Source organism: Macaca thibetana, unplaced genomic scaffold (assembly GCF_024542745.1).
Source record: "Macaca thibetana thibetana isolate TM-01 unplaced genomic scaffold, ASM2454274v1 unplaced_scaffolds6, whole genome shotgun sequence".
NCBI classification, from domain to species: Eukaryota; Metazoa; Chordata; class Mammalia; order Primates; family Cercopithecidae; genus Macaca; species Macaca thibetana.
In genome coordinates, this window is record NW_026088795.1 from 37,567 (window position 1) to 64,265 (window position 26,699).

The 26,699-nt window shown below is 48.9% G+C and overlaps 1 long non-coding RNA gene across 1 annotated transcript; it reads left to right on the top strand.

The window, feature by feature from the left end:
• Nucleotides 1–16,919: 16,919 nt before the first annotated feature.
• LOC126947245 (uncharacterized) lies at nucleotides 16,920–26,462 on the top strand. The gene is made up of 2 exons (XR_007722978.1): nucleotides 16,920–18,124; nucleotides 21,197–26,462. It is a non-coding gene; the product is annotated as an uncharacterized LOC126947245 (long non-coding RNA).
• Nucleotides 26,463–26,699: the final 237 nt, after the last annotated feature.

Genomic DNA, 26,699 nt, shown 5'->3' on the forward strand with positions numbered 1-26,699 from the left:
CAATGATACTAATAATTACTAGGATACCATTATTAATTATAGATAATTATTTTAAATACATGATTATGCATGCTTACAATTAATTATTAGTACTAACGTCATTAAACCATATTATTAGTTCCTAATGCTGATTATTTTATTACCAGCATCACTTTGTATTGATTTAAGTAACATTAATTGCTGATATCATTAATTTATTATTAATGGTAATATTACTATTATTATTACAAATGGTTAACATTTTAAACCAGTATTAACTTTTACTAAGTTTATTGTGATCATTAATATCGATAATTACTATAAATTTTGTTATATTTGTTAATACTAACAATTAATAGGCTTTTTCCTGATATCCACCGGGAATAGGATGATATTACTTTCAATATCACAGAAGGTATACACACCCCAAGTGAAATCGCTTCGAATTTCCGCGTCGGAGAGGAGGCTATGACACCCAATATCGCAGGGAGCAGAAAATTCCTGGGATACTGCTCGTAATATTCAGGGAGGAAGAGGATGATATGACTCCCAAAAAAGCCTCCCAATACACCCTCTGAGGGTGTACACATTGGGGGTGTACACCCGTCTGTGAAAGAGTTCATAATTTCCAGAGGGAGAGATGATATTACTCCCAATATCGGAAACAGGCTGTGAGTCCACCATGGCTCCCAATAGCCAGGGGGCGAGGGGGAGTGGCTGTTGGGAGCCAGACCACGGGGCGCCCCTCACCAAAGAGAGCTGCGAGATGGAGAGTGAGAGTGAGAAACCAAGACAGTGATTCTCACACACACACACACATGCAGAGAGAGAGAGACAGAGAGAGAGAGAGAGAGAGAGAGAAGAAAGAAAGAAAGAAAGAAAGAAAGAAAGAAAGAAAGAAAGAAAGAAAGAAAGAAAGAAAGAAAGAAAGAAAGAAAGAAAGAAAGAAAGAAAGAAAAAAGAAAGGAGAGTGAGAGAGACAGAGAGAGAGACAGAAAAAGTCAGAGAAGCAGAGACACAGAGAGACATAGAAAGATGGAGAAAGAGATGAGGGGAAGAGAGAAGAGAGACATACACAGAGTCTTAAAAAGAGACAGAGAGAGACAGAGCAACCAGGAGAGAGACACACACAGGGAGAAACAGAGACAGACAAAGTGAGAGAGGCAGAGAGAGATGGAGAGATGGAGAGATGGGGAGAGGGACAGAAAGAGAGAAGCAAAAGCACAACATTCATTGAATTGCTTCTCCCTGAAGTCACCATTCTATTTCTGCACTTCCAGTTGCCACCAAGAATCTTTCTAAGTCACCTGTCCTCCTTCCTTCCCATCTTCCTCATGCCCTCTCTTACTAAAGCCTCCTGAAATCTGCCTTCCCAATGACAACTCCTCCTTGAAATGTCACCACTGACTTCCAAACAACCGGCAAATAAAAAAGGTTTTTAAAACAATTACTTCCACCAGTTTCTCAGTTTAACTAAAGTTATGGTGCTGTTTCTTAATACCTCTCTCAAAAATCTTTCTCTTTGTTTTTTATTTCTTTGCATAAAGTAACATGAAAATAGAGCACAACATATTATAGTGAATATAGACTATAAATGATGTTTTGTGCATACCTTATTATTAGTGATAAACACTGTCTAAGTAATTTATTTTTGCCATTTCTTTCTTACTATGGCTTGAAAGTGTCCCCCAAATTTCAAGTGTTGGAAACTGAATCCCCCATGCAGTAGTGCTGAGGGGAGGGATGTTTAAGGGGTGATCAGGTCATGAGGGTTTCGCCCTGGTGAGTGGACTAATGTTGTTATTGGGGGAGTGGGTTCCTTATCACAAGAATTGGTCTGTTACAAAAGTGAGTTTGACCCCTCTTACTCCTTCATGCTCTCTTGCCCTTCCACCTTCCTGTGGGATGACACAGCACAAAGGTCCTTGCCAGATGCCCACCACCCCTTAACCTTGTACTTCCCACTTCCAGGACTGTGAGAAGTGAATATCTGTTTTTGTAAATTACCCAGTCTCAGGCACTCTGCTAAGAGAAGCAGAAAACAGGCTAAGACAAAATGTTTTAGGATTCTCTTCCCTCACAGTTGCAGTGAGAAGTTTATAGCTTTGTTTTGTTTTGTGGAAGATAAAATGCTAAATAATAGGCATAATTTTGAAGGTTTCTCCTTCCATCCATCCAAATATTTGATTCATTTTAAAATTTCTATTACACTGAGTTGTTGACCCTTGCTTCTGATGCCTCAGAGATGTCTGGAAGAAAACCACGGAGGAAACCTCAAGTACCATGTAGTCTGTCTTATCTAAGTGCCCTCTGGACTTCGAGAAGGATCTTTCTGTGAAGCAGAGAGCTAACAATGTAGCCCAGCTCAAGACACTTTTCTAGAAAAGCTTTCAGAACATAGCCATTCCTGGGGAGCATCACAGCTTTTAGACTTCACAACAGGCACCAGAGAGCAGTCAGAAGGCCATGGAATATTTTGCCTGAATTCCTTCCAGCATTGTGTTCCAGGAACCTTGAAACTCCCACCCCCTGCACTTGGGTCTTAGGTTTCTCTTTCCCAACCCAAACAGAGTTTTTAAACAATCCCCAAGAAGACGATGTCTTATCATTATATATAATTGAATTGTAAATCTTCTAAATTCAGAAAGAAAAAGTATGGAAATAATTCAGAAGTCCTTGAGTTTTTAGCGAGAAGACTCTGCAGTGAGGGGGAGACTCTTTTTATCCTGCGAATTCCTGACGTGCTTCTTCCACACACGATCCTTGCTTGTGTCTCTCTCCAAGCCTGTCTGTGAATAACCCACTCATCCTTCCAAGCTCAACTAAAACGCCATGTGACAGAAACAGTTGGTTCAACATCCATTTCTTCTTCCTCTTCTGACCAAGGCTCTGCACTAAATGCTTCATTCCCCAGCTGTCTCTGTGCACCCATGTGGCCATGTGGGTCCATTCTGGCCCATGTGATTTAAGTAGAATTGTTGAGTAGCACATCCAAAAGGACTTCTTAAAAGGAGCCAAACTACTGAGTATGGCGTTTTTTTTTTTTTTTTCTTTTTCCTGCTGCTTTGAATGCAGCTGTGATTGCAGGAACAAAGCTGCTATCTTGGGGCATGAGGTGATCTAGAAGATACAACCACCTTCAGTCAAAGTGCCTGAGGGAATGATAGGAGAAGCTGGGCTCTCTGATAAGATCACAGATCCAGTGCACAGGGGAGGATTGCCTGCCTTCAGATTCCTTTCATGTGAAAAGACAGACCTTTCTATGTGTGAGCCTCTGTTAGCTTGAGTCTTCTGTTTTATGCAGCCAAACTTAACCCTAACTGCCACACACCGTCTACTTATATTTTATGATGCTCTCTCTAATCTCTTAGGTAATTGTGTCCCCCCAGAAACCTATGGAGAGCTGAAGGGGTTTTAGGATCATGGAATTCACCCTCCTCCTTTGGTAAAAGAGGACAAAGGCCAGAGAGCTGTGCGATGGCTGAGGCATGCGATTGTAAACCAAAAGGTACCTGAGACCGATCTCAATCCATTTAAAAGTTAATTCTGCCAAGGTTAAGGACATGCTTGGAAGAAAAAAACACGGAATCACAGAAACAGTCTGTGGTCTGTGCCTTCCTCCCAAGATGATTTTGAGGCTTCTTCAGTAAGGGTTAAAGGGTGGGCTGGAGGAAAAGGGTGGGCTGGAGGAGGGTGGGCTGGAGGGGAAGGGTGGGCTGGAGGGAAGGGTGGGCTCACGAGGTCAGGACCATCCTGGCTAACACAGTGAAAAGGTGGGCTAGAGGGGAAGGGTGGGCTGAAGAGGGAAGGCGAGAATGGCTCCAGTGGGCTGGGGGAGAATGGGTAAACCCGGGGGGGCTGGGCAGGAGGGAAGGGTCCAGCCTGGACTCTGGAAAAAAAAGGGTGGGCTGGAGGGAAGGGTGGGCTGGAGGGAAGGGTGGGCTGGAGGGGAAGGGTGGGCTGGAGGAAAAGGGTGGGCTGGAGGGGAAAGAGGGAGCCTGTGGTCATTCCTCAGGTTGCAAGAGAAAGAGAGCAGGTGGGGAATGGTCAGTTATGTCTTCATCTCACATGTGGTAAATCAGTCCTTTACATAAGATAAGATGAACATAGACCAGCTTCCTGTGGAGATATGTAACCCTTTATCTGTAGCTATCTGCTTAGGAACAAAAGGAAAGGCACTTTCTTGCATGATTCAGCTTCCAGCTTAATGTTTTTTTTTTTCTTTTTTTGCTGTGAATTGGGGTCCTGAGGCTTTATTTCTCCCTGCATACTATATTGTATGTGAAAATTGTTGTTCAGGACCTAAAGCTGTTTACTTACTCCAGCTACATCCCTTAGCTCAATTTCCATTTGGAGCGGCTTCTGGAAGGCTGGAATTGAAATCCACCAGTGCCCATTTCAAGGTGTTCCCAACATCACCTGGAAAAAAGGAGCCCGGATACGCTTCCCTGTGGATGCAGGTCAGTCATCATAATGCACAGAAACAGCCTTGACCTCAGCCTGGAGCCATTGTCTTGAAAGAGGATTCTTCTCAGCTGGAGCCTGAGACTGATCCCTGAGAAGCGGCCGCTCCATCCCTGAACCCTTCCTGCTTGTGTCTCCTTACTTCCTAGTGATGATGGCATTCAGGCTCAGAATGCTGCAGGCCTATCCCACTGGAAGCTGTCGAGGTGCCTCCTGCTACACAGGACGCCCGACACGGCAGCAGCATCAAGGGACCAGCAGGGAAGAGGCTGCAGTGATTTGGGGGAACAGCCTGAAAATCACCTGGAGCCTGGTGGCAGATGGTCCCACCTCCTCCCCAATATTGGTTCCCAGAGAAAATGACAATATGAGCACTCTCATGTCATCATTATTAGCAGAGTCTTTTTATTCTTTCCTTAAATTTTGCCATTAAATTGAGCTCTATAATAGGCCCATTTTCTTTTTTTTTTTTCTTTTTTTTCTTTTTTTTTTTTTTTTTTTTTTTTAGACAGAGTCTTGCTCTGTTGCCCAGGCTGGAGTGCAGTGAGGCGATCTCAGCTCACTGCAAGCTACATCTCCTGGGTTCACGTCATTCTCTGCCTCAGCCTCCTGAGTAGCTGGAACTACAGGCGTCCGCCACCATGCCTAGCTAATTTTTTGTATTTTTAGTAGAGACGGGGTTTCACCGTGTTAGCCAGGATGGTCTCGATCTCCTGACCCCGTGATCCTCCCGCCTCGGCCTCCCAAAGTGCTGGGATTACAGGCGTGAGCCACTCCACTAGGCCTATAGGCCCATTTTCTGCTTTTAATGCCACCAATACATGAAATTCCAGAGCTGCTTCTGTAAAAAAAAGTTTCATTTTCATTATTTTTTATTATTTTACATTAATTCTATTATTTTTTATTCTCTTTGTTTTTTTTTAGAAGAACTTCAGCGAGAGAGGGGCTATCCCTGCTGCCTTGTGGCTGCAGAAGGAGAGAGAAGGAGCCTCTCCAAAAAAGGGTTTCATGAAAGCCCTGAGGCGAGATACTCACTTCAGAGGGTTCAGGACAAGGACACTCACTTTGTTCTGTGCGGTGTGGAGACACACGGGTGAGCGTTCCTCAGTGTGCACCAACTGGTTTCTCTCGTCCTCAGCTGCCAGTGCCCTGGGGCATGTCATTTGGACAGAACACTTTTCCATGTCCTGCCATCCATTCCACGGAGGCAGGAGAAAAGGGTCTGGAGGCAGGAACATAAGGCCGATTCACCCTGACTTCGGAGAACGAAATCAAATGGAAACTCTTGGGCTATGACAGGAAATATCCTCTCCATTTACACAGGGCATACACCGAGTACATGACATTGTAATTGTACTTCCTCCTCTTCATTTACATAGGGTGCACACCAAGTAACCAATGGAAACCTCTAGAGGGGATTCAAACCCCAGAAACTTCAGTAACGGGCTCCCTGTGCTCAGGCGCTCCCACCCTGTGGAGTGTGCTTTCATTTTCCGTCAATCTCTGCTTTGCTGCTTCATTCTTTCCTTGCTCCATTTTTGCGTTGTGTCCAAGTCTTGGTTCAAGGCACCAAGAACCTGGACACCTTCAACCAGTAACATTATCTTAATATCTTGTTTTAAAACTGAATTCTGTTTTTCATCTGTTCACCTAGTTTTTAGAAAATGACAGTGAAATACAACTTGGAACTTACCACAGCTTAATACGAGGGTCACTATGAGCTATACAACAGGTTTGATGTTTAAAAGTTTGCAACATTTTTTATTGCTCTTTCATTTACAAACTACAGTAAATATTTTATTTTTTATGTTTAATTATGAAATATATGACACGTAAGAGTCTATAAAATTTGGGTGGGCACGGTGGCTCATGCCTGTAATCCCAGCACTTTTCGGAGGCTGAGGCAGGTGGATCATTTGAGGTCAAGTGTTCAAGACCAGCCTGGCCAACATGGTGAAACCCGTCTCTACTAAAAAAATACAAAAAGTTGGCTGAGCATCATGGCAGGCACCTGTGATCCCAGCTACTCGGGAGGCTGAGGTGGGAGAGTTGTTTGAACCCAGGAGAGAGGAGTTGCAGTGAGCTGAGATCATGCCATTACACTCTAGCCTGGGCTACATGAGCAAAACTCTGCCTCAAAAACCAACCAACAAACAAAACTGAATGCATAATACCAAAGATTAATAATTGCACTGATGTCATCATCCATTAGCATCAACTGTCTTGAAAGGCTACAATATGCCCTTCCTTGATCACCTGGGTCTCCCTTCTTCACCCAGACATAGGACTAATGTGTTAATGTTTGTCTTGCTTTTCATAAGGTTTATCATTTCTGTGTATATTATTAAGCAATGTCATATGTTATGGTTTGTGAACTGTATATGGAATAGCAGTGTATTTTTCAGTAATTTCCTTTGTTCACTGTAATTTTTCATTGTTGATGCTTCTAACTGCAGTTCATTTTCACAGCTGTATCATATTCCACAATATGACTATGCCAGCTTTTTTCCTTGATAGAGGTGTGTTTGGATGGCTTTCAGGTGTTTTCTATTTCTACAATCACTGCCTAAATATTCTTGCCCCGTACGTGTCTCTTGGAGAAGACAGTGCAAGGGCATTTCTGGGGCAGACATGCCTGAGAAGGCAAGTGTGAGGCCACAGAGGGGCGTGTTTACTTTTTTATGAAATACAGTCTCTTAACAGGAGCAACAGCAGTGGATCCTTTGCCAGCAGTTGATCTTTTCCACCTTTTGGATTTTTGTGGCTCTGTTGAATTTGTTTCTTGAATTATTGGATGTATCCACAGTACTTTGTTGACTTAAGTTTTGTAACTTTTTGCACGCGGACTTATCTTCCTTGGAATTTTATGTGGGGAGATATTTTGAGGACAGGGTTGCATTGTTTCAGCAAAGATGTTCACTCACATGGGGTAGAGGTGAAGTGAGCAGCCGCCTGGTGCCACGTCGATTTGACCCATGCTCTCCAGGTCTTCCAGCATGAACTCCTGGAGGACTGTTTCTCGTCGGTTCTCAGGGTCAGGGTTTTCCCTCCACCCAGCACCAATGCAGGGACAGCTGCTCTCCTCGCTGCTCCTGCTCTGAGGTGGGCTTTCATTTTAAGTCTAAGATGTCAGATTTCTGACCTGATTTTGGAGAGACATACAGTTTTGTTTCTGATGCCTCATCCTCTGTGCAACTGTCTAAAAGGGAAAAAAAAATTCCACTTTAGTTCCTGCCAATTCTTTATTGACTGCTGTGGATTCCATCCTTCAATGCCAGCTCAGTAATGCACTTACAAAGATGCATTTTGGTAGGTTTTACCCAACATCTCAGTTGTTTTTGTTGGGAAAGCTATTTAGTGTCCCTTATGTTGAAAGTTGAAGCCTGGCAACACCATAGGAGAGAGAACTGCTCTTACCCCTTTTCATCATCTTCGTGCTGGGTCCGGGCCTTCTTTTCCTCTGTGATTAAGCTGCCACAATGGGCCGGGTACTGTGGCTCATGCCTGTAATCTTAGCACTTTAGGAGGGCAAGGTGGGTGAATCACCCGAGGCCAGGGGTTCAAGACCAACCTTGCCAACATGGTGAAACTCCGTCTCTACTAAAAGTACAAAAATTAGCCCGGCATGGTGGTGCATGTCTGTAATCTCAGCTATTCGGGAGGCTGAGGGAGGAGAATTGCTTGAACCAGGACCCGGCAGGTGGAGGTTGCAGTGAGCCGAGATCATGCCACTGCACTCCAGCGTGGGCTACAGAGTGAGACTCTATCTAAAAAATATATATATATATATATATACACACACACACACACACACGTATATGTATATTTGTATATATATGTATATGTATATTTATATATATATATATATACGTATATATATATATACACACACATATATATTGAAGTATTATCCAATGAGAGCAAGTGTTCCGGAAGACCTCATCTAAATACAGAATCTGAATGGGGGCCCATGTCACACCTGCCATTTTTTTATCTTTGCAGCTGGGCTTTTCTCCTCTTCTCTGCTGGACTCTGCTATTTCCCACAAGGTGTTCAGAGAGTCTGCCCTGAATCCTACAACCAGGAGATGAGAAGCACAGAGTGACACCAGCAGGAGAACATCAAGATGTGGTGACAGTTGTCCTCCTCCTGCAGAGTCCAGAGCAGTGCACTCCTACTGCTGGTGACCTAGCTAAGCCTGGGGGCCAACATGCCCGATGATAGTCTGGGAGTGCTGCAGTCAGGGTCCCCACAATGGGCACCCAGCCTGTGCCCTTGCACTCTGCATGAGCGTGACCATTGTCACCTCAGAGCCCCTGGGTACAGATCAATGCATCCTACCAGAGCTGCATGTGAGGAAGGACCACGTGAGTCCCGGGAAAGAGCTGAGGCCCTGCAGGGGGAGGTGGCCAGGACCGAGACCTGATGCCTGTGTGGAGAATCGTCTGTGGGTGTGAGTGGCACTGTGGGGTCAGAGCCCGGGTTCTGCTGCTCCCCCTCCTCAAAGATCAGGGCCCGAGCAGGGGCTGGCGTATGTGTGGCACCTGGAACTGCAGGGCCACCACCCATGTGTGAAGCCGTCATGGGGACCTGAACACGGTGTCGTGTGCAGACCCCACCCATCCATTGGCCCCAATTCCTGGCCAGCTTCTGCCAAGGTGAGAGGGTGGAATTTGGAAGGTGGGTGTAAGCTGAAGCCTGTCCCCCGGTGGCTGACATACAGTGGTGACACTCTCTGTGTGGGGGAAAGAAAGAGAGATCAGACTGTTATTGTGTCTATGGAGAAAGACGAAGACATAAGAAAGTCCATTTTGATCTGTACTGAGAAAAATTCTTCTGCCTTGAGATGCTGTTAATCTGTAACCCTAGACCCAACCCTGTGCTCACAGAAGCATGTGCTGTATTGACTCAAGGTTGAATGGATTTAGGGCTGTGCAGGACGTGCCTTAGTGAAAATGTGTTTGCACCTCCTGGGCTCCAGGCTGCCAGCTGCCTGCCCAGGGTCTGAATGTCCTACTGTGACCTGTTTCCTCACCTGGCCCAGAGGACAGATAGGGAAGGCTTGTTTTGAGGATTAGGCAGGGTAATCCCAGTCAGCCCTCATTAGCTTGCCTATCCTCCAGGTCTTTTTGATTTCTTTTTTCTCTTCTTTGTTAGGAAACTCTGGAGAACTGTCCTCCAGCCTGTCTTCAGCTGGGGAGGTGGAAAGACTGGACCATGCCCTTGACTTCAGGGCCCCTTCTAGGTGCCCCCTCCTCCTAGGGTTTTTAAAAGCATATACTTAGCAACATACCCTGTACCTGAGAGAGCTGCAGAGAACCTCCTGCGTGTCCAAACCAGAACACTTTGTTCCCTGACCCCAGGCCCTCATCACACCCCAAAGCCCAAATACTTTCAGGTGGCCAGCTTCAGACAAGAGTCTGAACTCAATGCTTGCTTTCTGGGGTCTACACAGGCCTGTATGATGGGGCTACCTCCATTCTACCCCTGTGCCTCCCCCAATCCATTAGGGGCCTCAACTCCAGTGATCCCTAACTGGGAGCAAGGTTCCCCAGGCAGGGAATGCAGCCCTCCCCAGGATGCTGGCCTGGCCATGTCCCAATGGACATCAGTCCTGGAGCAAGAGGTTCCAGACAGGGAGTTTCACCCCCATTTCACCAGGTGTGGTGACCTTTCTGGGTTCCTAGCCTTCAAGATGGGATTTTTACACTGTGCCACAGTGGGGGAAACCGAGACACAGGGCCGGTGAGCGGTAAAGAAAGAAAACCTCTGTGACTAGGAAATGTGTCCCTTGCCCAGCACAGCCACTCCAGGATAGCACCCTTTGGGATGTACCGCTGAGCTGTTCCTGGCACGTGGCATGGCACTGTGGTGGAGGTCAGCAGCTTGTGGAGTTGGGGGTGGGGGTGCTGGCAGGAACAGGTAATTTTGGACCCACCATGGGAAGGAAGGGGACATTGCCCCTTTCCCCACACCTTGGGCACAGCAGCAATTTTCTTCTCTGATGTGTGTGGGCACCAATGCCTATGTGGGTGTGGGTGCGTCCTCTCCTTTTGTTGATGAAGAAACTTCCTGCAGCCATTGGGGTGGGTATGGGCACCACACATGCCTGGCAGCAGGGTGGTGCCTGTGGAGGCTTGGCTACTCTATGTCTCACTGCCACCTCCCCAGGGGAAGCAGACCCTGTGCCCTAGTGCCCCTCATACCCAGTCCCTCACATTCTTCACTTGGCATCTCCCTGCCTGATTCTCCCAACTCAGCCCCTGCCAGGTTTCTCCAGGCCCTGTGGGCCCTGGGATGGGATCAAAGGAGGCAGCAACTGTGCTGTCTGCCTCTGCCTGAAGTCAGGGATCCCTGGCCGCTACTGGCATCTGGTGGGCAGGGTAGGTGGGGAGGTCAGGGGTCAGCTTTTCCACTCCCCAGCCTGCACTGGCTAAGTCACCAGGTGTAACTGGTCTGGAGGCTGATCTGTGTCCTCCACAGTCCCTTGATGCATTATATTGAAGCCAATCCTTGTGTGAATGACTTGACCTGTTGTTACCGCCCAGATCAAACCAGAACCGGAAGACTGTTGCACTTGGGCCCGGAGTCTGGGGCTGAGACTGCCATGACCACTCTGTTCTCTTCCTTCTGTTGCGCTTGGGCGCAGAGCCTGGGGCTGAGGCTGCCATGGCCACCCTGTTCTCTTCCTTTTGGGGTCCCCAGGAGGCTCCCAGGACTGAATGATTCCCATAAAACACAGTGGCCAGGATGGGAGGGCTGGAGGTCAACACCCCCCCACCCCTGCCACCACAACCAAGAAAACCCCATGGAGGTTGGCCCCGAGATGTGGGTCCCTGTGGGATGCAGGCTCCCACGGATACTTCAGGGGATGAGCACGGGTCCTCCTGGCTGACAGGAGCCTGGTGGGCACTGGGTGTGTGGGACCTGTGTAGGTGGGTTGGACAGCACTGGGTCTAACCAGGGAGCCAGGGACTGGTGTGGCCAAAGAGGGCAGCAATATGTTGCCAGAACCAAAACTACAGTGCCACCAGCCCAGCTGGTAGGGAGAAGGAGGCCTGGCTAGCAGGACCACCCACCCCTATCCTGGCCCCAAGCCCAGACTGCCTGCCTGTACTGGACATTGCCTGGTCCAGGAGGCCTGGGCATAAGGGTCAGGTGGTGTGTCCCTGGGTTCCAGGCCTTGGTGGTCCCTTGGGAGCTGAGCATCCTCTGGGCAGGAGGAGGGCCTACGGTCCACTGTTTGCATCGGCCCCTGGGGGTGTGCCCCCACCCCAGCTTCTCAGCCTGCACAGGGGGACGTAGCCAGGGCTCCCCCCTGCTCTGTGGCTCCAGCTCTGAGCAGCTCACTGGGTGACTCTGACAGCTTCCTCCCCAAAGCTTGGGTCCTCTCTGTGGGAATGGGGTGTCCCAGGCCCCCTGCAGGCAGGAACCCACCCCCAGCTCCTCTGGTGGGCCCTCCTGGGCTTTCTTACCTACTGGCTTGTGAGACCCAGTTGGCCAAAACTTGGTGTCCTATTTTTATTTTGGCCTTTTTCTTAGTGTGTGTTTTCTATAACTACTGCTGTGTAGATCTCTATTTGAGTTTTAGGTAGAGAATCTTGCCCACCCAGAGGTCCCCCACCCCAGAGAGCCTCCACTTCGGCACCCCCGGGCTGGTCCTGCCTGTGCTCCGCTTGGTGTGAATGTTGAGTGTGACCGATCCACACGGCTGCTTGACCCTGCATCTCCTTCCTTCTTGTTGCTGAGGCCGGTTCTGTTCTCTTTCTCCACCTGAACTGCACTTGAAGCCAAGATGAAGGATGAGAAGTGGTTGCTACGAAGGACCCTCCTGCAGCAAATCCCCTGTGAGAGGCTGCGCTGGCCCAGCCTGTCCTTTCCTTCTCTAAGCTCATTCCAGAGGTCGGCAAGGGGCAGCCCGTACCCTGCCTGTTCTTGTGGCCCATGAATCAAGAATGGATTTTACATTTCCAAATGGTTGAACAAATAAAAAAATAACACTTCATGACACTGAGAAATTTCCATGTCCATAAGTAAAGTTTGATGGGGGTGCAGTCATGCCCATCTCTTCACAGGCCACCTGCAGAAGGCTGCTGTCGTGCAGCCATGGCAGAGTTGCATCCTTGAGGCAAAGATCAGTTGGCAAAGCTGAAAATACTGACTCCCTGGCTCTTTAGGGAAACAGTTTCCAGTCCCTGGTTTAAGGGCTGTGTGGCAGGACCCCAGGATCTTGGTCAGATTGTTCCTCACTCAGGGCCTGCTGTGGCCTTCGCTAGTATGTCTGCAAAGTCTGCGTGCTATGGTGCCTCTCATGGGGGCGTTGAGCTCTGTCGTGCTAGATTTCAGGGTGTCTGCCTCATGGTCATCTGTCTCACCAACAGAGACCCTGTGGCCAGATTCAAACAAGCAGGAACTGTTGGTCTTTGGCAGCAGGGATACCTTAGAGCTGAGCTGCCACCCACCCTGACATAGTCCCATGACACCCACTGTCAGGGTCAAGGTTGGGGCAGGGCTGGTGTCCTGAGCTGCTGTGTGATTTAGATCGTAATCGCCAGTGGGGAGAGGGGGTTGCTATCACTCCCCCATCAGGGGGGTGCCTCACTCCCCTGCGATGGGATCTTAATAGCCAATTACTCCCTGCCGCAATGTGTGTCCATTATTAGCAGTCTCTTTTGTTCAGGATATTAGGAACAATTTCACAGGTTGTGTGTACACAGCCTGTGATCGGAGAACAAATACCACAATCTGCACCTCTGGATATTAGGAACCATATCACACAATGGGTGTACACTTTTTGGGAGATTTGGGATAATGTCATCCTGTGTTTGCCTGATTATTCCGAGACATATCACAGGGCGGCTGTACACCCACTATTCTCTTGGCTGGAACATCTACTTTATCTACTGGAAATTAGGAGCAATATCACAGACTGCGTTTCAATCCACTGTCATATTGCAAGTAATATCATGCTCTCCCCCGCAAGTTATGAGGAACAGTAGCACAGGGGGTTGTGTACCTTCTCCAGTAGCGGGAGTAGCATCATCATCTCTTCCTTTAGATGACAGGAACAATATCACAGGGTGGGTGTACACCCCGTGTGTTTTTGGAAGCAATGTCATTCTTCTTCTAGGTTTTACGGTTCATATCACAGGTGGGGTGTATACCTCTTGTTGTATTGGATGGAATCTCATCCTCTTTCAACCTGTATCTTTAGAACAATATCCCATGGGGACTGTCCATCCCTTCGATATTTGTACTAATATCATCTTCTCCTTTCCTGGATATAAGAAACAATATCACAGGAGGGGTGTACACCCCTTGCAATACTGGTAATAATATCACCTCTCCCCTGTGGTTATTAAGGACAAAATCCCAGGGTGGTTGTATGGTTCCTACTTTACTGGGAGTAATGTCATCCACTCACCCCCTGGATAAGAGGAACCATATCACTGAAGAGAAGTCCAGCCCCTTTGATATTGTCAGCCATGTCATCTTCTTCCCGTCTGCTTGGGGCCCTGGGACTGAGATAGCACAGATCCTGCCATCCACGTGCTGGGGGCCCCGCTGTGCACCTCCCTCCTCTGGTCAGGGGCTGCATCCTTGAGCTGGGCAGCTCCGGGTCCTCGCACTCAGGGGCTAAGGGCGGGTCCTGGATGCAGAGAGAAGGAGAAGGGCAGCGGTTTGAGCCCAAGTGTGTTGGCTTCATCTTCTGCCTCTTGTCCCTAAATGCATTTGCAAAGTTTTCCAGATGAAAACTCAGAAGGTATTTTTAATGACTGGAATTTGTGAATTCCATGGAAGCCAAGTCTGTCCACCTCTTTCACCCACTTCACTTCTCCCCATTGGGGCTGATTTTGGCAGTGTTCATAGGGGCATGGATGCAAGGGGTGGTGGCCAGCCCTCTGCCCTGCGTCCCCCCCCTCCTCCCCTCAGCGCCACAGCATTTCGGTGTCTTCCTCTACCCTGCATGCGTCCTCATGAAAACCAAGTGCGGCTGGAGGGAGATGACTGCGCCCGCTCGTGCTTCTGAATCTTCATGCGTGTGCTCCCTGCAGCCACCTCACGGGCTCCCCAGGAACGGAGACAGTGCCTCACGCCGGTCAGAATGATCTTCTCTGTCCATTGAATAGTCCAACACAGAATCATTTCTCGGTGATTATTTATGCTTTGTTATGTAGAACTGGAATAAAGAAAAAGTGAATTTAGACATTACAGCCATCAGGTTGAAGCTAGGTAATTGCATTAGGGAATGAAATGAAAGCATTTGAGCTTCTCGAGCTCTAATTCCACATCTTGGTATCTCCATCACCCCATAGCCAGTGTCTAACACAGCTCTTGGTCTAGGAGTTTCTTGATAAATGCTTATTGAATTGAACGGGACTGAGCTTAACATTCCCACCCAGAATTAGAAGCCAGTCCCTGAGCAAATTGCATTTCGAACGTGAATTCGATGTTACTGTGGTAAGGGGTATCCTACACGTCATAATTCCTAGTCAATATCGGGTATTTAGTCAAATAGACTCAAGTATAGAGAGGCATGGCCCATCTGGCGAAAGGGCAAGGCACAGTGCTGTAGGTCCAAGTCCCCAATATCAATTATGAAAATAAAACATTGTCACCTCCAATTACAGCCCTGTCCTCTGCTGGTCCCTCTTTACGCTACCAATTATAAACAGCTTGAACTTGCTGTCCTGAGAGGCAACACACCCTCCATTCTCTCTGCAGTGTGGCTGTCTTTGTGGATGGAACACGCCTGTTCTTCGACCTTCACAGGCTCCTAGGTCACACGTTTCAGTGTCTCAGCGAGTGACTTTCTCTCTGGAAGCCGTATCAGCCTCTTGTTTTTGATGTCAGCCACAGCAGAAAGAAGCACTCCATAGGCCCCGTGCTCAGCACCTTGGCATGAGCTCCTGCCATCTTCTGTTCATGATCATCACAGCTCTGTGCAGTGGGCGTCCTCCTCTGATCCATGTGGGAGGATGGAGGCGGAAGGGTGAGTGACGGCAGGATCACGTGAGGGGTCTCTCCCGAGGTAGGGAGGGGAACCGGCCCAGGACCTCAGTGCCCATCGCATCCTTCTTCCTCCTCTTCTGCCTCTCTGTGACTATTTGACTCAGGCTGCAGGGACAGACATGAGTATGTGCAGAGTGTGTGTGCTCCCCTGGGGGGGTGTGTGCTCATATTGGCAGGGAGGGATGTGAGCGTGTACAGAGCGTGTGTGCACACCTTGGTGGTGTATGCTGGCATTGGCAGGGACAGATGTGAGCGCATACAGAGTGTGTGCTGGCATTGGCAGGGACAGATGTGTACAGAGCATGTGTGCACACCTCGGGGGTGTGTGCTGTTGTTGGCATGGACAGACGTGAGCGTATACAGAGCGTGTGTGTACCCCTGGGGGTGTGTGCTGGTGTTGGCTGGGACAGATGTGTACAGAGCGTGTGTGTACACCTCGGGGTTGTGTGTTGGTATTGGCACGGACAGACGTGAGCGTGTACAGAGCGTGTGTGCACACCTGGGGGTGTGTGCTGGTGTTGGTACGGACAGAGGTGAGCGTGTACAGAGCGTGTGTGCACACCTGAGGGTGGGTGCTTATGTTGTTTTGTAAGTGGCAAATACGTAGCCCTTGCGTCGGGTGGCCCTGCGCCCGTGCTGAGTCTGTCAGTGGACCTCGGGTTGGGGTCTCCATCTCCCCAGACAGCACTCGAGTGTCTTGAGGTTTCAGATTCTTCTTCTCCAGGTACTTGGGCCTCCTCAGGACCAAACATCAGAACGAGCCAACTGCAAACTACAAGAACGTTCAAATCCATCTTCAGTAGGAAAAACAAAAGCAATTGGAATAATTTTCCAACATGACCCCGTGGGCTAAGCATTAGATACTCCAGCCAACAGATTGAGTCACTTTAAAATTCACACCGATTAAAATGGTTTTGAGAGTTGCAGAGCTTTGCTGCTAAACTTTGAAATAATTGAAGCGTTCTGCTCCACTTGCTTACTAACTAGGGTTGGAGATAACTTTCAGCCCAAAGTAACAACCTTCTAAATCCAGCTTAGATGTGAGGCTCCCACTGACACAGGAAGAGACAGTGGCCCTTGTTCATTCTCCTGTGTTCACATACTTTGTCATTTTTTTTGTATCCTGATCATCACTTGTGCTTTTCCAATTGAAACTAAAGGGAGTTTAGTTCTGTTTTGGAGAAGAAGCTGTGTGGTTAGTGGTTTCTTTTCATGGTTTGCTTAATCTCTTAAGTCTGGTGCTTACGTTTACCCAAATGCACTTTTCTTTAGTATGACGATGTGCCATTGCCCAGGGCTTCTCCTTCCATATCTGCTCCCCAGGAGGCCCCCTAGGAATGGGCACTGGAGATCCAGCCGCTCTCCGTTTGCCATTTTCTGTGAGTCCAATGTAGGTTTGGCTCAGAGAAGAAAACAGGCCTCGGGTTAGGTGCCCCTGACTGCTTGCTTGTGAAATGTTTAACGATAAGGCGCCTTCCAAACTAATTTTACACATTCAGAGTTGTAGCTTGAAGTATCACTGCAGTCATAAGAACAAGAAACTCTCCCATAAAGTAGATAGGCAGAAAAAACCACAAAAATTTAATAAAGTGCAAATAAAATGGTGTTGTAAGAATATACAGTGGGAAATGCTCTGAGTCCAGCCAGATTGGTATGGCGTCCTCTTGTAAATACATTCAGCCACGTGTGGCCCTGATCGCAATCACTACTGTGAATTGTGATCCAGAATGTTCTTGGGGGGCCGATGCCTGGACTGTGCCAGCAGCTGAGTCTGATTGGGCATCACGGCGGTGATGTGCTTAGCATGGCCAGCTGGACTGAGGGGTGGCCACCCGTGCACTCACCACGTGCAGTCGTTATTCTGGTGATGGAGTTGCACGCGGCACGGCTTGTCCACCTGGGCTACTTAAAGTACCGGGAACCCAACTGCTGGGCGCATGCCTCCCGACATGGGAGCTGTCTTTTTTATCCAGGGCCCTCTGGTGCTGCAGACACTGGCCGCCGGTCCCTGAGCCCATGGGGAGGCACCAGAGGGCTCTGCTGGGCCATGGCGGTCCCCAAGCAGGTGGTCACTCATTGCTTGTGGAGTGGTCCATGGCCTGTGAGTTTATTCCTGGGGTCTGTGTGGGCAAGGTTAACCAGTTCACAGCTGGGCACTTACACTGGTGACACTAAAGTGGAATCTATATTAGCTCGCATGGGAGTGCGTGAGGAGCTGGGAGGGTGGGGGAGGCTTGGCCCTAGCACTGGAGCCCGGGTTCCTGACATTTCTGCGTCTTCCTGTTGAGGGGCCACCAGGGCCCCTGTGGGTCCTGAAGACAGTGGGTGCCCTATGGACAAGGGGATGAGGAAGACTCTAGAGGCTGTGGGAGGCAAAGAGACAGTCGCTCCCCCAGAGCCAGCCCTGTCGACACCTCGACGTTAGCTGGTGGGACCTGTTTTGGACTCCAGCTTCCAGAAATGTGAGAAAATAAGTCAGTGTTTAGGGCGCTAAATTTGGGGTGATTTAGTGGAGAAATAGAAAACTAGCCCACAAAGGTGCACGCATTGAAATGTGCTCTGTCCAGGTGTTCACAGTGGCGTGAGGGGGATGACATCAGGGTTCGGGGAACTGTGCAGTTTTACTGAAGGAAGGGGGCTCACCACGCCTTTCCTCATGTGACTGAAGGTACGTATGCCTGCCACACCGCCCAGGAGACAGGGACTAGAATTCTGACTTTATTATGGCAACCAAGCCACAGTCAGAACACGGTGAGGGCTGAAATGAGCTTCCTGCAGCCTGAACTGGGAAGAGGAATCGCAAGTAGTTTGTGTTTTTCTACACAGACCTGTCCTTTCAGATTTTGTTGAGTTCTGGAAAAAGGGAGAAGCCAGGCACACCTCGGCGAGGGACAGTGTTTCTGGAGGTGGGGCGGCTTCAGCCTGAATGTGGCCGTGTGGCTGGGAGGCTCAGAAACTGCCCTCCAAGGGCACCCATCTGTTCCTTCTGCACTAATACCTCCTTTACAGAAATTCCAGAGCAGTGCGGGAGGCCTCTGGTCTGGATGGGTTTGTGTGGACCGAGGTCACGGGGTGTTGTCCAAGTACTTATCCTGATGTGGCAGAGGCTCTGTTCCCAAATAATTATTCCACAGTTTCAGAGCCTATATCTGAGTGATAGTCTTTTAACTTTGTTGCATAAAAGCAAACAAAGTATGTTGAGGTTTTAAAAATCCATTTAGTAGTCATGGCTGTAAACTCATACATGGGGCTTTGGGATGGAGTGAAAACCACCGTCACCTGGCGTGGACGCTGCGTGGTATTTTTAGGGTGGTGGCCTGCTCGTGCCTTGAGCTCCATCTGCAGCGTGAGCAACAGCTGTGCATTTGAGAAATGTGGGCAGGTCAGCTTGCTCCTCCAGGGGCCTGCAGGGATGTGGGTGAGGGGCCTGGGATGAGGCCACATCATTGGGAAGGAGCTTGGTTGTGTCAACAGATATATCTGCCCCTACAGGCCCGCAAGCCAGCCAGAACCCAGTTTTCCTTTGGTCATCTAATGCCAGAAAAAAAACCTGTTTCTTAGAGATTCTCATAATTTATATTAATGAACCATTTGACCATATGTAAAATGTTATAAATGCACGAGGCTTTACAACTTGACAGATGTGTAACTCACATATTAGGATTGAATCAAACCGTTGAAGATATTTCACTTGAAGGTTTTTAGCATTTTATGCACAAACCAAATGCCAACAGCATTTTGAAGGAGTATTTTGGAATTTTAAACACAGTGGGACAGTGCTGGGTCTCTGGGATGCTGGTGGGGTGGACGTGACCTCAAGCTCTTGGAGCTTGCAAGCAAGCAGGATTCCTAAATTGTCACACCTGCAGTGCTGGAAGTCAAAGTGGATTTCTGTAAATGAGGTATTAGTGCAATAAGGAACAGATGAGTGCCCTTGGAGGGCAGTTTCTGAGCCTCCCAGACACCGCAGGAAGAAGTGGGGGAGGGGGGCAGTTACCCAACAGAACCTGGATGGTGGAGCCAGGATTGCTGGTGGCCCTGGGTGGCAGGTCATTACGTGCAATAAGGAATAGGTGACTGCCCTTGAGGGAGGATTCTCGGCTCCCTTCAGAACCGCAAGTGGAAGACACCCCAAGGTGGGGGGTAGGGGTTCGGTTATCCACTGGAGCCTGGATGGTGGAGCTAGGTTTGCTGGTGGTCCTGCGTGGCAGGTCATTACGTGCAATAAGGAACAGGTGAGCGCCCTTGAGGGCGGTTTCTCGGCCTGCTTCGGAACTGCAAGTGGAAGACGCCCCAAAGTGGGGGGGGGTGGGGGTCGGTTTTCCAGTGGGGCCAGGTTTGCTGGTGGCCGCTGCGTGACAGGTCACTGCGTGGAGCGATGGGAGGTGAGTGGAGTGGGAATAGAGGACGCACCCTCCACAGCTACTGCTGGGAGTTGGCTCTGGTAGCAGAGGGGGCATAGAGGGAGTCCCATCAGGAGCAACACGGCTAGGGTCGCACGTGTGCTGGACGCTGAGGTGTGGCTATATGTGATCTCAGTCTCCACAGCCGCCCTGGGAAGTGGGTTCAGTTACCTTCCCATCTCCATTTGAGAAATCTCCGGGGCTCACATCACAACTGGGTGGGGTGGAACTAATGTCTCAGGCAGGACATTGGCCCCAGAGCCCAGCTCTTAACCCACCCCTGCTGTTTTCAGTCCACCAAGTTTGTAGAGAGGGGTGTGTGGTGGTGGGGGGTGGAAGTCGTGCATTTCAGGGGACGGCTGAGAAACCAACACAGTAGAAGGGGGGCAGGAAATAAACCAGGCAGGAGACACAGGCAGTGCTTGGGAGATCTGCGCGGGGTCTGTGTGTGGGGGGCGCCTCTGGGCCTGTGAACCCCGTTCTGTGCTCCTGGCTTGTCCAACCTTCACCCTCAGCCACATACTGCGCGCTTTAGGTGAAATCTCAGTCCCTCACGTGGTGCGGGCATCTTTTCTCCCTGGCTTTGCCTCTCCTTAAATCAGAGTCTCAGTGGGGATGGTGGGGTGGTTGGTGGTCCATGGAATTTGCCCTCCACCCCCATCCTTGTCCTGTCTGGCCTGTTACCTGAATCTGTGTCTCTTCAGAGCCTGCAAATGAGTGGAGGCCACGGCAGCCTCTAGCTGACCGGCCTCTCAAACTTTTTTATTCATCAGAATCATGTTAAATGCTGATTCCTAGGCACCCCATTAGACTCTCTACGCCTGCCTGGTGTGGGTACTTTGAGGAAGGTACAGAGGGTTGCTGGGCTGTTCCAGGAGGGAATTTGCATTTGTAGAATGTCCACTGTGCTCCTTCCAGCACTCTATTTTCCACGCACATGTGGCATTAAACCTGGAAAACCTCTGGGTGCTGTGCTGGGTGAGGAAGCCCCGGCTGGATGAGGGGCTGCTGGGGCTCGGACTTGATTCCTGGGCTGGGGGCTGCGGGCTTACTCTGTTCAGTGGGCCTGCTGATGGGATGCCCTGGGAAGTCCTGCTGTGCACTCAGGGAGGTACAGAGACACGCTCAGGAAATACAGACCATGGATTTAAAAATTCCTACTGGAAAATCTTTTATGAGCAAATTTGCATCTGACTGAAGACAATCATTGCTTGAGTAATTGGTTTGTTTACAAAATTGGTCCTATGAACAAACAGATTAGTTTTCATTCATGCCTTGTCTATAACGTAAATAGGAGCTATTACGGCAACCTAAATTAATTTTAAATTTTGTATCAGATTGCATTCCAGATTACAAATGGCTGCTTGATAATCTAATTGATAAAACGGAGGAATTTGGTACTTGGAACCCAGAGTGAAGAGAACAGAATTGCTTTGGTTTCTTAAAAGTGTGTGACAGGGGTGACCTGGGGTGAAGAGAAGTGGCTGGAGTCATTACACTCGAGGAGATGATCTGCCCCAGCTTTTCTCAGCTGTCTTCTGGATAAAACAAAAGAGTGATAAACGTGGAAAAATTCAGCACTGAGTTCGTCTATGCCCTGAGCTTCTCATACGGTCATTAATGTGACTGGGCTGTATCTGTGAAGCCTCCATACAGGCACAAAGGAATTAGGCTAGAGTAAGGCGGCCGGCGACCTCTGGCGCCTGGGCCACGTGTCATTTCCTAAAGCCCTTTTGGGTGAAATGACAGTTGCAATGTCTGTTGTTTGGAGGAGTGTAATCTCATGTATGAGATGTAGATTTTAAACACCAAAGCCAGGAAGCTTGGTGGGAGTGGCCGTCTTCCAAGTGGTTTTCTGTGCTGCCATGGACGAGGTGTGGATGTGTCATCCGTTGGTGAGATCCACTGGTGAAGGGGCTAAGCAATCCCTTGGGTTGGGGGGGTTTGTGAAGCTACATCTCTTCTGGCATCCCAAGTAAATACATTTTGTAAAACTTGTGCATTTGACCCAGACCCTAACCCTGAGTGTTGAAGTCTGGTGCAGTGTCTTGAGCCCTCTTCTGCATTGAGGGTGAGTGACTGTAAATGACCGATTCCTCAGTGGTGAAAGTTCAAATTTAGCTTCCCTGAGGAAGCCAGACCTCAGTCACCCGTGTCTCCATTGTAAACACTGCGGCCTCTACACGGGTGGATGCAAGTTTCCAGGTCCTCCTTGAAGAAGCAGCCGTGTGGTGCTTGGTGATTTGATAACATCAGCCACCTTCTGTCTTCTGTCTAATCATGGTACAAATGATTCTCCTACAAGGAAACGGATCTGGTTTCTTCCCCGATCATTGGAAGAAGCAGCCCACCTAGGGACTGCACCGTCCTCTGCACTTTCACAGCGAAGTCTGTGTCTGTCTGTGAGGAGTGTCATGTGTGTCGTAGGAATCACGGGAATTGCCTTAATTCTTCCACTTTTTGAGGGCTCGGGCAGCTCTGCCTGTTTTACCTGGGATGAGCAGCAGGTGGTCTCTGGCTGCTGTGGGACTAGGGCTTGGGGTGCGTCATCACATCCCGTGGCCTGTCCAGGTGGGCATCATTGTCTTTTGCCTGTTGGCTGAGGCAGCTGTGATGCCATGGGGATCATACTTGTGTCGGGGCCAACCCAGTTCTTCCCATGCACACCTCTCCTGCTGGAGTGCCTTTCCTTATGATGATGTGTTGAATTAGCGTGGAGAATGTGGAGAGGCTCTGGGCCTCTCCTTCCCATTCTTACTCCCTGGAGCTGTGATGCCCAACAAGGGAGCCCATAGCCAGAGGCTCCTTTAAATTTAATTAGAATAAAGATTTGATTACATAGCCAAACACATTTGAAAAGAACTTCACAGATTAAATTCCAGATTCAGCCCTTCAGGCCCAGTGACCACGTTTTGGGGCTCAGCAGCTGTAGGTGGCTGTTGTCTTTCAGTGTTGACTGAGCAGATTGGGACGTTTCCAGTTCAGCAGGCAGTTCTCTTGCATGGTTCTGCCTGTGGTGAGGACACCTTGGCTGGAGAGCTTGTGGGGATGCCTTAGGCCTCTGGCGGCAGCCAGGCTGCACGGTTCCTGTGCCCCGGGTCCTCTGCAGGCCCAGATGGATCCCACCACAGAGTCAGCACTGCTAGACTTGGGTACTGTGTGTAGACAGCAGAGGGGCACGTCCGGGCCTTGCTCACTGGCCTCCTTGGCCAGACTCCCATCTCTGAGTCTTCAGGGGAAATGCATCCACCATCCACACCGTGCACCAGAAGAAAACTGCAGGCTTCTCTGTGGGTGGTGAATTGAGATCATGCAGAGTGACTAGGCTTGGGCTCCTGGCCAGCGTGGAACCTGATGATAGCTTTAGGTGGAACCTGACATGCCTCCGTGTGTACATGGCAAAGAGAATGCAGTGTTGTCAACTTGAATCCAAATGTGCTCCCGTTTTGAGGTGGAAGGTTCTGGGAGTATTGGCCGTTGGTGATTGTCCTGCTGTGGAGGACTTTGAATGCAGGCACTGGTTTAGGGTAACCCTGGTTTCCTGGTCCTGTATGTGGGCATCCCTGAGTGTGCTGGGCTGGAGGTAGGCAGGGCAGATGGGAGGGTGACAAAAGGTCAGGTGTTTCCAGCTGTGGGGAGTGATGCCATCAGATGTCCGAGATCAGGAGGGTGGTGGCCAGGGGACCAAAGCAGGGGTGGGTGGAAATGCCATGTTTTCTGGGGCGTGGGGAGGACCTGTTGAGCTCTATTCCTGGGCAACAGTTCTTCCATTCTCAGGAATCTGTGCCATTGTAATTGAGTAGCAAATTCAGTAATTGCTCTAATTACTTACTGTTAAGTCCCCATCCAAATTACCATGAATTAGCAACAGTGACAACAGTTTGCCTGGTCAAGCCTTGCCAAGAAAAATCAGTGGAACTAGTTTTAGTTGCCTTGAGTTCCCTCCAAATCGGATCCTTAGAGGCTTGTGTCCCCACAGCTGCTGCAGTTTCTCCTGGGCCTGGCAGGCACATTCCAGACATTCACACCTCAGCTCAGATGCAGGCGTGCACATTATTTACAGAAAATCACACTGTGCTGTGATCGGCTTGAGCTGACGTTTTCTAGGTGGGAGGCGGAGGCCGAGGACCTGTGAGGGACTGTCCTCTCATTGACTTGGAGCAGGTGCACATCTGTTCTTCAAAAGTTCTAATGGGATGAAATTAGAAATACAAATTTTTGAAATTCACGTGTTATGAACTCTGTTCAGTGATTTCCTCTGAAATGAGAGACTATTTGCGGACCAGACAGTTGGCCTGCAGCTCTCCTTAGAACTGTCCTAGACCTCGATGCCATCCTATGGTTTCTTCCTGAGTGTGGGGTGCGCTGCTTGAAGCAAAACCAAAGGAAAGAACGTGGTCAGTGTGCATCACTACTGCAGCCAGCTCAACGCGCCCACCCACTGGGAGGGGCGCTGGATCACTTAACATTTTAAACGCATTTAACACTAAACCAGTAATCAGCCAGTGCTTTCTGTAACCAAGTTTTCTGGCTCATGGGAACCTGACACTTGACTTTTCGGAAGAGAATACTTGCTTCTGTGGAGTGTCAATATTTGTCTCATTTCTTGAGACTTTGTTCAAAGTGATGAACGTGTGTAAATTAGGACCTTTTTGTGTAAATTGGGCCACAGAGCTCTCTAGACACAGTCAGGGGGGTAAAAGGCTGTGAAAGATGCCGCCTGATGTGAGCCATGGCCAGGCACTTTGGAACCTGGGATCCCATCTCCAGCCTTTCAAAGGACATAGAGGAATATAAAATGCAGATGAGAGAGTTCATATTTTGGGCATCTCTGTTCTTTTGAAATCAAAGTGCAAAGAAAAAGTTTTGCCTCGAGGTCTTACCCCATACTTGTTTTTCTCCTGAGGTTTTAAAATTTTCTTAACTGCTTTTTTCTCCACTGATCCTTGGGGAAATTCTGTCTTCATATCTTCTTAAAAGATATGGTTAAATTGAACACTGAAATTTAAAATCATGCTTTCATATTATTTTTCTTTTAACTGATGTATCTGACATTGGTGAAGAACTAAGTGGGCGTGTTGGTTTACTTTTATTTTTTTGAGACAGTCTTGCTGTGTTGCCCAGGCTGGAATGCAGTGGCACGATCTTGGCTCACTGCAGCCTCACCTCCTGGTTCACACCATTCTCCTGCCTCAGCCTCCTGAGTAGCTGGGATTATAAGTGCCTGCCACCATGGCTTGTTCATTTTTGTATTAGTAGAGACGGGGTTTCAACATGTTGACCAGGCTGGTCTTGAACTCCTCACCTCAGGTGATTTGCTCACCTTGGCCTCCCAATGTGCTGGGATTACAGGCATGAGCCACCACACTCGGCCTGGGATATTCTTGATTGTAACTGTAATAGATCCCTTTAATAAAAACAAAACAGAACAACAACAACAACAAAACAGCTGTCTGAAAAGTCCCGAAATTAAAGAGCCCGCTTGGACAGGGATTTGGACACCAGTTGAATGGCCCAGCACAAACCATAGTTACATGGGCCACTCGGCCTGTTAGATCCTTAGGGTATTTGAAGTGGTGGGGATATTTGCATTTCTGCCTCTGGATATCGTGTTAGTATGAATTCGACTAGTGTTTGAGGGCCAGGCTCAGATCCGGGAAAACAAGAGCCCCTGCCCTCATGCCTCTTCTCTCTTATGTGTGTGTGTGTGAGGAAAATAGAAAGCACAAGATATTTTTTTTTCAATGAGCTGGAAAGATGGAAAAACAAGCTTAAGATGTTTACTTGTTCAGAAGAAGGGAAGTGCAAGGAATACTCAGCTTTGCTGCTGCTGAAGGAGGCCCCTGGCGGAGGCTGTTTCAGAGGTGGGGTTTCTCTGAGAAAGGTAAGAGGCAAATAGGATGCCCCATCTGGTTTGCCAGAGATGGGGAAAGTTAGCATCCCCAAAACAGCCTCAGCATTCTTTCAAAGGCATCGGAAAACCAGCTAGGGTGTGGGACCCTTGTTGGCCGCTGGGTAGAAGGAAAACATTGCTGGTCCTGAGGACTGTACTGTTCTTCCACTGCTATAAAGAACTACCTGAGGCTGGGTAATAAGGAAAAAAGGTTTAATCGGCATACAGTTCTGTGGGCTGTATAGGCTTCTACATCTGGGGAAACTTACAATCATGGTGGAAGGTGAAGGGGAGGCAGGCATGCCTTCACATGGCTGGAAGGGGAGAGAGAGTGAAGGGGAAGGTGCCATGCACCTCCAAACAACCAGATCTCAGGAGAACTATCATGAGGACAACACTTGGGGGATTGTGCTCAACCATTAGAAACCACCCCCATAAGTCAATCACCTCCCACCAGGGCCCACCTCCAACACAGGGTTACAGTTCAGCATGAGATTTGGGTGGGGACACACAGCCACACCACGTCAGGCTTCCCATTCTTCTCCTGCACGTGCTTCACAAATGGTTCTGTCATTGGTTTTTGTTGATACATAATATATGTACGTATTTTCTGAGTGCATGTGATATCTTGATTCATCCCTATATTAATCAAATCTGGGTACTTGGGATGTCTTTCACTTGAAATATTTTCTTTTCCTTGTGCTGGTAATGCTCACGTTATTCTCTCCTAGCTGTTTTGATAATACACAGTAGATGACCCACTGCCATCCCCCTGCTGATTTACCAATAGTAGGTCTTGTGCTCCCATTAGGCTGTGTGTTTGTGCCCGTTGCCAGCCTCTGCCCATCCTGCTTATGAGTGGGCTCTGCTGGGCCCTGTTGACCACCTACTCTTGGCCTCCATGAGATCTGCTCTCAGCTCCTGCTTATGAGTGAGAACATGCGCCG